The 9920-nt window shown below is 46.0% G+C and overlaps 1 long non-coding RNA gene across 1 annotated transcript; it reads left to right on the top strand.

The window, feature by feature from the left end:
- Window positions 1-4387: 4387 nt before the first annotated feature.
- On the top strand, window positions 4388-9269 carry LOC127205690 (uncharacterized). The gene is made up of 3 exons (XR_007832681.1): window positions 4388-4558; window positions 8591-8701; window positions 8881-9269. It is a non-coding gene; the product is annotated as an uncharacterized LOC127205690 (long non-coding RNA).
- Window positions 9270-9920: the final 651 nt, after the last annotated feature.

Raw genomic sequence — 9920 nt, 5'->3', positions numbered from 1 at the left:
AAACTGCTCCAACTGCTGCCTTCACGTCCCTGGCCCCAGATGGTTGGTCCTGCAGAGCCTGGACAGCAAGTAACACAGCCTGCTTTTCCCAAACTTGGCCTCAATTCCAGTTTTTTGCTTCCCCCCTCCAATAATAATGCCCCAATGTCAGCAGGAAGTAGTCATAGACAGTTACTTCACCCCTTATTCATTTATTATCAACAAACGTCTGGGATGTTGAGTTTCAAACTAGGGACCCTAACCCTAACCCTGTTAATACACAGGCAGCTCCACTGGCCTGCTCCCAAGAACCTAGCAACTGCTTATGACATCACCTGCTGCCACCAGGTACCTAAGGTGTGTGCTGATGATAAAAGGACCCACCTGCCACCCCAGCTTCCTTCTCTGTGCACGCTCCCCACCCCCATGCCAATCTCCACACTCTCTGTCTCCCTGTCTGCATGGCTGTTTCCCTGGCCTCATTCTCTGAAACCAGTGAACCCGCCCAAGAGCTGCCCCCAACAAGCCTGCTTTTATACTTTTAATTCAGCTTGAATTGGTTCATTTCATCAGCAGAGAAAACCCATTACACAGTCCCAACGAGTCACTTGCCTCTGTTTTCTCTTTCTCCCTGGCGGAGCTTGATAGCATCTCCATTTGAGAAACAGTATGGCTGTTCTCTTTCCTGTTCTTAAAATTCCCCAGTTTAAACTGGAACATGCCTATAATCCCAGGAAAAATTGAAGCAGGAGCACTGCTGTGAGTCGGGGGCCAGCCTGGGATACACTCCAATATGTTGTCTTCAAAAAGAAAAAAAAAATCTAAGTTCATGTTTCACTTCTTATCCTAAATATAAGTAAGTATATAAATAAAATCTCCCTGAGTCCTCAACATTTTTCAAAATGCTGAGTCCCAAAACAACTATTTATAATCATTTTTGCTTTCTTATTCGCCAGCACAGTCCTTGTCGCTCAGAGGCTAGCCAAGCATCCTGCTGGAGCCAGCTGCCCCACAGCTGTGTCCTCTGCCCGCCTTGTCTTGTCTCAGTTGAATGAGCACTAAGGATTTTCCCCCCGGTGCTCTGTGAATTTAGTACCACCGTGTCTATCATTGGCTGTGTTGGAACCCTTATCCTGGGGTGTACAAGGAAGCGACTAAGAAAATAAAGTTCCTTTGTGCTAAAATAAAGTCCTTATGATTTCAAAGGGAGATGTTGTGGCGTCTGTGCTTCAGTTTTAATGCATCAAGTGAAAGAAGTCTAGTGCGGTGCCTGGCGAGGCAGGATCCTGAAGTCATGATGCCACCACTTGTGAAGGCACATGGAACTGTTGCAATTCCTGCTGACAACACAGCTCTGTGTGTGCTACCGATGGCACTGTGGCTACCCCAAGGGAATAAGTGCACCTTCACTCATACTCCTTGGGCTAGAACCAAGTAGAAACACAAGACAAATGGGCAAACTGTGTGCGTGTGCGTGTGTGTGTGTGTGTGTGTGTGTGTGTGTGTGTGTGTGTGTGTGTGTGTGTGTGTGTGTGATCTATGTCTGTCTTGTGTGCATATATAGTGTGTGTGTGTGTCATCTTTGTCTGTCTTATGTGCATATAGTGTGTGTGTGTATGAGAGAGAGAGAGACAGAGAGAGAGACGGGGAGAGAGAGACAGACAGAGAGACAGAGAGAGAGAGAGAGAGAGAGAGAGAGAGAGAGGTGCTTGAGTCTATACAGCCTATACATGTATAGTCTGTGTATGTTATGTATCTGTGTGTTGGTCCTACAACTACAACTGGCCTTCATACCCTGACAGTCCCTCCACAGGCAGCTTCAACCAAGCAGAAAATACATATTCATTCCTGAGACATAAAGGACAGAGGGGAACATGAGGACACCCTGACCTAAGAAGAAGGGCTGGAGGCCTGACCTGACAGAGAAGCAGGGGCCGCACCTGTCCTAAACAGGGGCAGAGCCCCTTGTCCCTTTGCTTACAGGGGAAGCTGAGCCTGCCTATAACCCAAAAACAACCAGTCCCGGGCTCTCAGGTCCAGGTATGAGGAAAGTAAGAGGGCAGGACCTTGCACTGGGCAATTAGCTTCTAATCTCCACACCTGACAATTTCAGCCTGAAGCTCTGGGCCCCGGGGCTTCTCCAGGAAGACCACCAGAATCTGAGGCCTCCTGCGCCTCCTCAAAAGCCAGCTGCTGCTTCACGGTTCTATTGGGAACGGTAGCTTTGCTCCTCATTGGTTCCCAGGTGAGTACACACACAAGGGCACTGAGACTATGGCTACCTGGCCCTTAACAAAGACTCCCATGGTTCTTGGTGTCCCAAGCCATGCCTGTGATTGTCAATTGCCTGTACTTTGGACAGCTGTGACATCCAGGTGTTCAGTCAGACACTGGCCCAGATGTTGCTGAGCCGGCATGTTTTAGGTAAAATGAATACTTTGATCAGCGAGCAGATGACCCTCTGCTATGTGGGTGGGCCCTGTCCACCCAGATGGAGGCCTTGAGAGAGCTCCAGAAAAACTGCTTGAGTCTTCTCTTTTGCACAGACTGCAATCTGGGGAGCATAAGAGGGAACAGGCTGAACTTCCTGATGAGCTGTCCTAGCGGAGCGTCTGCACTTCCCAGTGTAGCTCAGGGAGTGAGCAAGGGCTCCAAGGTTGGCTGGTGGCCATGGACCAGAAGAGAATGAAGGAAGGGAATTTGAAATTGCAGATCTGCCCTAGTTTAGAGTAACAGATGATAAGGGGGCCCAGGGCACGTCAAAGGCACCAGTGCCCTGGCCTCTGGCCACTCGCTTGCCCACCCTGGCAGTGCAGCATAGCCCTCTGACCGCCCCCCCCCCAGATGCTCACAGCATGAGATACCATCATCCCTGGTCCATGAAAATCTCAGAAAAAGAAAGAAACAAACCTTCCATCTGGCATCACCTGGGTAAGGACTGTGACAATGGCTATTCAGGTCAGTACTGAGATGTGGCTGTTGCTGCCAGCCACCTTGAACCTGGAAGGACAGAATGAATGTCTATGGGGACACAGAGAAAGTGGCCATGTAGGAAAGGTGGGAGACAGGAGGAAAGACAGGGAAAGGCACAGAAAGAGAAAAAGAGAGGGGGAGGGGAGGGAAGGAAGGAGGGAGGGGGGAGGGAGGGGATGAAAAAGAAGGAGAAGGAGAGAGGCAGAGAACAAGACAGAGATAGAGACAGGAGGGAAATCGACAGAGACAGTGGTAAAATGAAAGACAGAGATGTCAAGACCAAGGAAAGTAAGGTAACAGAGGCTAAGTGTGACCAGGAAGACGTGGCAGCAACAGAGTGTGACAGGAGTGCAGATGAGAGGGTGCTCCTTATGAGGACAGCAGCTCAGGAGCCCTGCTGGCCAGCCCCAGCCCCAAGGCCAAGCACCAATGTGTCTCATGTAGGAGAGAGAAACATGTCTTTGTGTTGATCCCAGGTGTGAGATGGGGAACAGATTAGTGAGAGAGCAGAATGTTTATCCCCTTAGAAGTCGAGCCACTTCTTGGGGGAGCTTGGATGTTGCCAGCTGAAAACATCCTAGTAGAGACTCTGAGAGGAGATAAATATATGAGTCCAAAACAAGAGGTGAGAGGGAGAGAGAGACAGAGACAGACAGACAGAGAGAGAGAGAGAGAGAGAGACAGACAGAGAGAGAGAGAGAGAGAGACAGAGAGACAAAGAGACAGAGAGAGGAGACTTGGGATTGTTTTGGCTGTTCACCAAGACTTCAAGAGAGACACTCCTAGAGAGAACTGCTCCAGGGAAGGCTTCAAGGCTTTGGACTCCAGGTTCCTGCTGCTCCAGGTTCCAGCAGCAACCTTGTTGAATTGCTAGTTTGCTGAGGTCCTGCTGACTACGCCAGGAGAATCGGTCCTCGGAACTGATATCCTTAAGGTTTCATTATTGTGTTCTTTAATCTCCTTTTCCTATTGTTTGGGTTAGTCAGGTTGAAAGGGAGGTAGGCTCATTTAATAAGTTCATAATAAAATATAGTTGTTAAGAAAATGAGCCTACAGTCTCATAAGGCCGAGGATAAAGTGGAAGAAAGAGCAGTCTCAGGGCCTGTGAGATAGCCTGGGCTCCTTGGCCATCACACCCACGCAGGTGGGGCACATGGTCCCATCCAGTGTCAACAAGCTACTGCACCCCCCCAAACCCCCCATGACAAGGAAGTGCCTAGCATGCTGCTTCCCTGCTAGAAGGATTAGCAGTGAGTTGAAGGATTTCTCTCTTCCTTCCTCCCTCCCTCCCTCCTCCCCTCTCTCTTCTTCTGCCTCTACATCCATCATAGTGTTTCTATGGATCTCTGTCTCTATCACACGAAAGCCAGCTGTTATAAATCCAACATTGAGTGCTGCCCAAAACTCTTGCCTGAGGCAATGGGCAATAGGAGTGGGTCTCTCAGAGAAGATACTTGACCATGACTAGTGTCCTTATCAAAAAAGGACACAAAGAACTTCGAGTTCCTTTCCCTCATCTGAGGACCCAGCAAGAAGGTGCCACAGGTCCTGCCTGCACTGGCTGCTGACCCCAGACTCTCAGAATCCACAGACTTGAGGAGTAAAAGTACCCAGATTGTGACATTCTGTCCCAGCTGCCTAGGCAAGCTAAAACAGAGCCTACAGAGCGGAATGTAACTGCTCTTCCAGCGTCCTGCACAGAGCAGCCCCACCCTAGGAACTGGACAGGGATGAGGCCACTCCTGGCTGAGCGAACTCCTATTTTACCTGAGGATCTCTGACCCTAGATGGTCCCCCACAACTGCCCTGAGACCATGGCCCAACATCTATCTGGTCACAGGTTTTCCCATGTACTCCCCAGGGCACTTGAAAGAACATGAAGCACTCACCAGTTTGTCTGAGCCTCATGGCTTGGCAGTCCCCTCATTTCTTGGGAACAGTTAATGCCGCTGCCGCCAGCAAACTCTGCAAGTCCTAACAGAACTGCCTCAGACCTCCTGGAGACTGGAGATTTAGCAAGATCTTTGACATAATGGAAATAAATTCATTCACGGAAACAAAGGAGATGGAAAGAATTCAAATTGTTCTCCACCAGGACTGTGCAAATCAGAACTCCATCAAGAATGTGTCTAACCCCAGTTAGGAAATAAGGAAATGCTGGCAGGGACAGAGATGGAAAGGAACCCTTATGTGCCGTTTGTGGGAACCCAGCTGTTCCACTCCTGGATACACACCGAGGTTACCTGTGTTTATCATGGTACTCTTGACATTAGCCTAGAAATGGATCCAGCCCAGGTACCCATCAAGGTATAGATGGATTAAAAGTGTGTGTGTGTGTGTGTGTGTGTGTGTGTGTGTGTGTGTGTGTGTGTGTTAGATACACACATTGAGTTATAGTCGACCTTAAAGCAAAAGGGAACTGTGTCCTGTGCAGGGAAATGGGTGGAATGGGTGGACCCAGAGCTCCATGTGATAAGGGATCTAAGCCAGATCAGAAAGACAAATATCACACTTTCCCTTTTGTGTAGCATGGGGTGGGGGTGGGGGTCGCCGCTGGACATGGAAGCAGAATGCTTATTAGGGAAGAGGGAACAAAAAACAGTAATGGGAGGTAAATGTGGTTAAAGAGCATCACATGCAGGTATGAAAGTGTCACACTTAGTCTCATGATTCTGCCTAACTAACACTAAATAATGAAAACTACTGGATGGAAGATTGAGCACATGAATAAAATATGCTGTGACTGTGTTGGTCACCTCCATGCCCTCCCTCCCCGCCCTCGCAGCAAGGTGCACATTTGGACTAAAATAAAACACAGCAGTGAAATCAAATTCTGACCCCAGGGGAGTTCCACTTTCCCCACCGCGCTACCTTAGAAATTGTTTTTTTTTTCTTCATGTAATGCTCCAAGAGTTAAAGTGGAACATGCTTGTACCTTAACTTTGTGTTTTTGCTTCTCAGTAAGAGATTAGTGCCTAGTAATAAATAACTTCTTGAATATTTAATATGTATGAGAAGCCATTTTGGCACTTCGCGTGCCCCATTATTGAATGAGCTCACAAGGTGTGTCATTACAGGAGTAATAATTTTCATTTGTGGGGTTTAATTCTAGCCACAGGCTGCCGGCAGCATCTCAATCCTGCGGCCATAATGAGTCCCCAAGCTCAGAAAATTGTTCCCTGAAGCACACTGGTAGAAAAAAAAAATGGCTAAGCTGACCGTCCTTGTTTGCAACCATTGGCCTCTCCACAACCCACGACCAGGTGACTCCGCCTGTCTCCTGAAAAACCCTTTGACTTTCTATTTCTTTTGAACAGCCTGGGGTCCTTTTTTTTTTTTTTTTTTTTTAAGTTTTTACCCAATCCGTTGCCTGTCTTTTTCTCTCCTTAATGATTTCTTCTGAAACAGAAGATTTTAATTTTTGATGAGTCCAAATTGCCTGCCGCTTCTGCGTCACAGGCAGTGCACGGTCCGGTATCATCTGAGAAGTCTTTGTCAACTCAGAGTCTCCCACTCGGTCTCCCATGCTTTCTTCTGAAAGTTTCATTCTCTCGGGACTTGCTGTTCCATGACATGTTCGCAGTTGGTCTCATGTACAGTGGCAGACATGTGTAAGGTCCCCTTTGTTGGCCTCTTCCATTTCAGCAAGGTTCTCTAGTCTTCAGTCAGCAGTTCTTGACTGACTTCTGATGAGTTTCTTTTCTGGTGCTCTGTTCTTTTTGACGCCATTAGGAGAGGGTCTGTGTTTTTCGGATCATTCACAGATTGCTCCTGATAAAGGGAAATGTAGCTGGTTTTATGACTTGATGCTTAAGCTTTGCAGTAGTCAGTCTTGACCACCGATTTCACTGGAGACCATGTGACAGATTGGTAGTGGACACTTCCCGAGAGAATTAGAAGGTGGGAGACCCACCCAGAATGTAGGTGGCACCACCTCATGGCCTGGGGGTCCCAGTGGGATAAAGGAGGCATGGAGGAGCCCAGCCAAGTGCCAGCACCCCCTTTTGTCTGCTTCCTGTTCACCATGATATGAAGTCGACCCCACTATTATGAGACTATGCACCAAAAAAAAAAAAAAAAAAAAAAAAAAAAAGAGCCTTCCCTTTTAAGTTGGTTCTATCAAGTATTTTGTCACAATAAGAGAAGTAACTAACTAACACACTCTGGCATCCTGCAACCCTGTCACCCCAGCTCATCAGTTCTGTGTGTGTATACATGTGTGCATGGGTGTATATCTGTGTGTGCCCATGCATGTGTGTATCCATGTGACTGTGAGTACATGTCTGTGTGTGTTTGTATGTTTGCATGTCTCTATCTGTATGGATATGTCTCTATCTACATATTTGTGTTTGTGTGTCCTTGTATATGTGTGTGTGCATGTGTGTGTATATGTTTATGTCTATGTGGCTATGGCTATATGTTTCTGTGTGTGTGTGTGTATGACTCTTTATGTTTGTGTTTATGTGTGTGTATATGACTCCATGTGTATGTGTATGTATGTATGTGTCTGTGTGTGCCTCTGTGTGTGTGTGTGTGTGTACATGTGTGCTCTTTAGCATTTCCTACATCATTGGTAAGGAACGTCAGTTTTTCTCTTGTTTTGCAATGTGGGTTCCTTTTATTCTGTTTCTTGGAACCTCCGGAACATTTTTTAAAAGAAGAGGCCAGAGCCAGCACGTCTGCTTGATTCTTGGATCTTAAGGGAAATGTCTTCAGATTTGTACCAGTTAGTGGCAAACAAGCCTTTAGTGTGTGGCTTCTGGAGGACATTTAGATTCAAATCATAATAGTATTCCTATTAACTCCACTTTACAATTATTGTTCCATACCTCTGTCATTTCAAATTGGCTGAAAAGGGCTGGAGTTGTAGACCAGTTGTAGAGCACTTGCCTAGCAAGTACCAGGTTGTGGGTTCAAAGTACAACCAGACCAGCCAAAAAATAAAATAAATTAAAATCATCTGGGAAATGAGAGGAGATGTGTGCGCGAGTGCATGTGTGTGTGTGCGTGTGCGTGCGTGCGTGCTTGCGTGTGTGTGTGTGTGTGTGTGTTTATGCTGTTTGTCACTGTCATTATGAGGAGGTCAGATTGGCCTTAAACTCATGCATTCCTTGCACACCGGGTTGGCCCGCTAACTTCTAGAACCACCCATGTGATGACCATTGTTTGTTTCTCCGCGTGGATCCTAGGGACCATCTCATGTTCTTTTCTTAATGACATTTCTTCTGGGAATGAATTGTCTCAATCTTTACCTGGAAATGTCTTCATTTCTCCTATGTTCTCAGCAGAAGAGTGTGGTGGTTAATATTGTCGAGTTTGGTCATAGATTCTAGAATTACCTGGAAGATGGATGCCCCCACCGCCCCCGCACATATTTGTGTAGGAACATCTTGATTTTGTTAATTTACGTGAGAGACCCCGCCCTCTGTGGGTGGCCCCACCTCCAGCATGGCATCTTCTGCTGTGTAAGTGGTGAGCGGAAGCTGAGACGCACCAAGATGTCGTCACTCTCTACTTCCGGTTGCGGATGTGGCGTGACCAGGGGCTTCAAGTTCCTTAACATGCACACCACCACGGTAGACTGTACCCTTGAACTAGGAAGGAGAGTAAACCATTTATCTCTTGTTGATTTTGGCAGCAACAGAAACGGAAACTAAAGCAGATAGTTTGGCTAGTTGTAAAATTCCACGTTCACAGCCTGTCAGCACTTCGCATGAATACGACATCCCATCGTCTTCTCGCCTCCACGGTAAGAAGTCAGTGTCACTCTTATTTATCATGTGTCTCTTGCTGCTTTCAATATTTTCTCTCTGATTTTGACTTTCTTCAGTTTGGTTCAGCTGTGTCTACATGTGAACCCACACAAACTGTTTAACTTCCTTTTTATGTGGATTTATGTGTGTGCATGTATGTGCTTGTGTTCCACAGCTCATATGTGGAAGTGAGAACAGCCTTTGGGGGTCTGCTGTCGCCCTCTGTCGTATGAGTCCCGGGGATCAAACTTAGGTGGCCACTATCAATGACAAGTGTCTTTATCCACTCATCAGCCCTGATGAACTTTTTCAAATAAATGACTTTTTTATCAAAATAATAAAGTTTTCAGCTATTATTTTTTCAGACACTTTTCTTCTCTATTTTTCTCCCCTGCTTCTAGAATCCTTGTTATTCACAAGTGGGTTCTTGACAGCATCACATAGGTCTCTGAAGTTGTTCTTTGTCCTTCATTCTTTCCTCTTTGCTTTTCAGGCTGAACAGTCTACCACTGTGTCTCCAAATGCAACAACTCTCTCTTCTTCCAACCTCAATTTGTTTTCAAGAATCTTTTTTTTTAATTCCTGTTCCAGCTACTGTACTTCACAATTCTCTACTTTTTACTTGGTGTTGTTTTTCATTCTTGTCTCTATTCATTGTGACACATAATTGCCATATTTTCCTTAACTTTTTTATTTTAATGTTTAGCAACATACTAAATTATACATAATAATGGGTTTCATTGTGACATTTCCATTCATACACATAATGTGTTAGAGTCTTACTTGCCTCTGGTCACCCTCTTTTATCCTTCCTCAGTTCTCATTAACCTTTTTCACTTCCAGAATTGACCTTACCTTTTCATGTGCGTGCTTGTGTGTGTGTGTGTGTGTGTGTCTGTCTGTCTGTCTGTCTGTCTGTCTGAGTGTGCATGTGTATGTGTGCATGTGTGTATGAGAGAGAGTGTGTGTGTGTGTATGTGTGTGTCCAGTAAGTGTCCAATAAGGAAGTACAGAATGTAGGCAAAAGGACATGAGTCATAAAAAAGGATATATAACTTTTTTTTTTTTCTAATTTCAACCTGTCCTAGTTTTTTTTTTTTTCTTTTCTTTTTCCTTTTTCCTGGTGGATATGAGAATTGAACTTTCTGGGTATTGGAGTAACAAGAACAATTTTGCATTCCAAAAGAATCCATCATGTGTTATTCCTTTGAGACA

This window comes from Acomys russatus, chromosome 22 (genome assembly GCF_903995435.1).
Source record: "Acomys russatus chromosome 22, mAcoRus1.1, whole genome shotgun sequence".
NCBI classification, from domain to species: domain Eukaryota; kingdom Metazoa; phylum Chordata; class Mammalia; order Rodentia; family Muridae; genus Acomys; species Acomys russatus.
The sequence above is the reverse complement of the archived record's forward strand: the minus strand, read 5'-3'. Positions and strand labels throughout refer to the sequence as shown.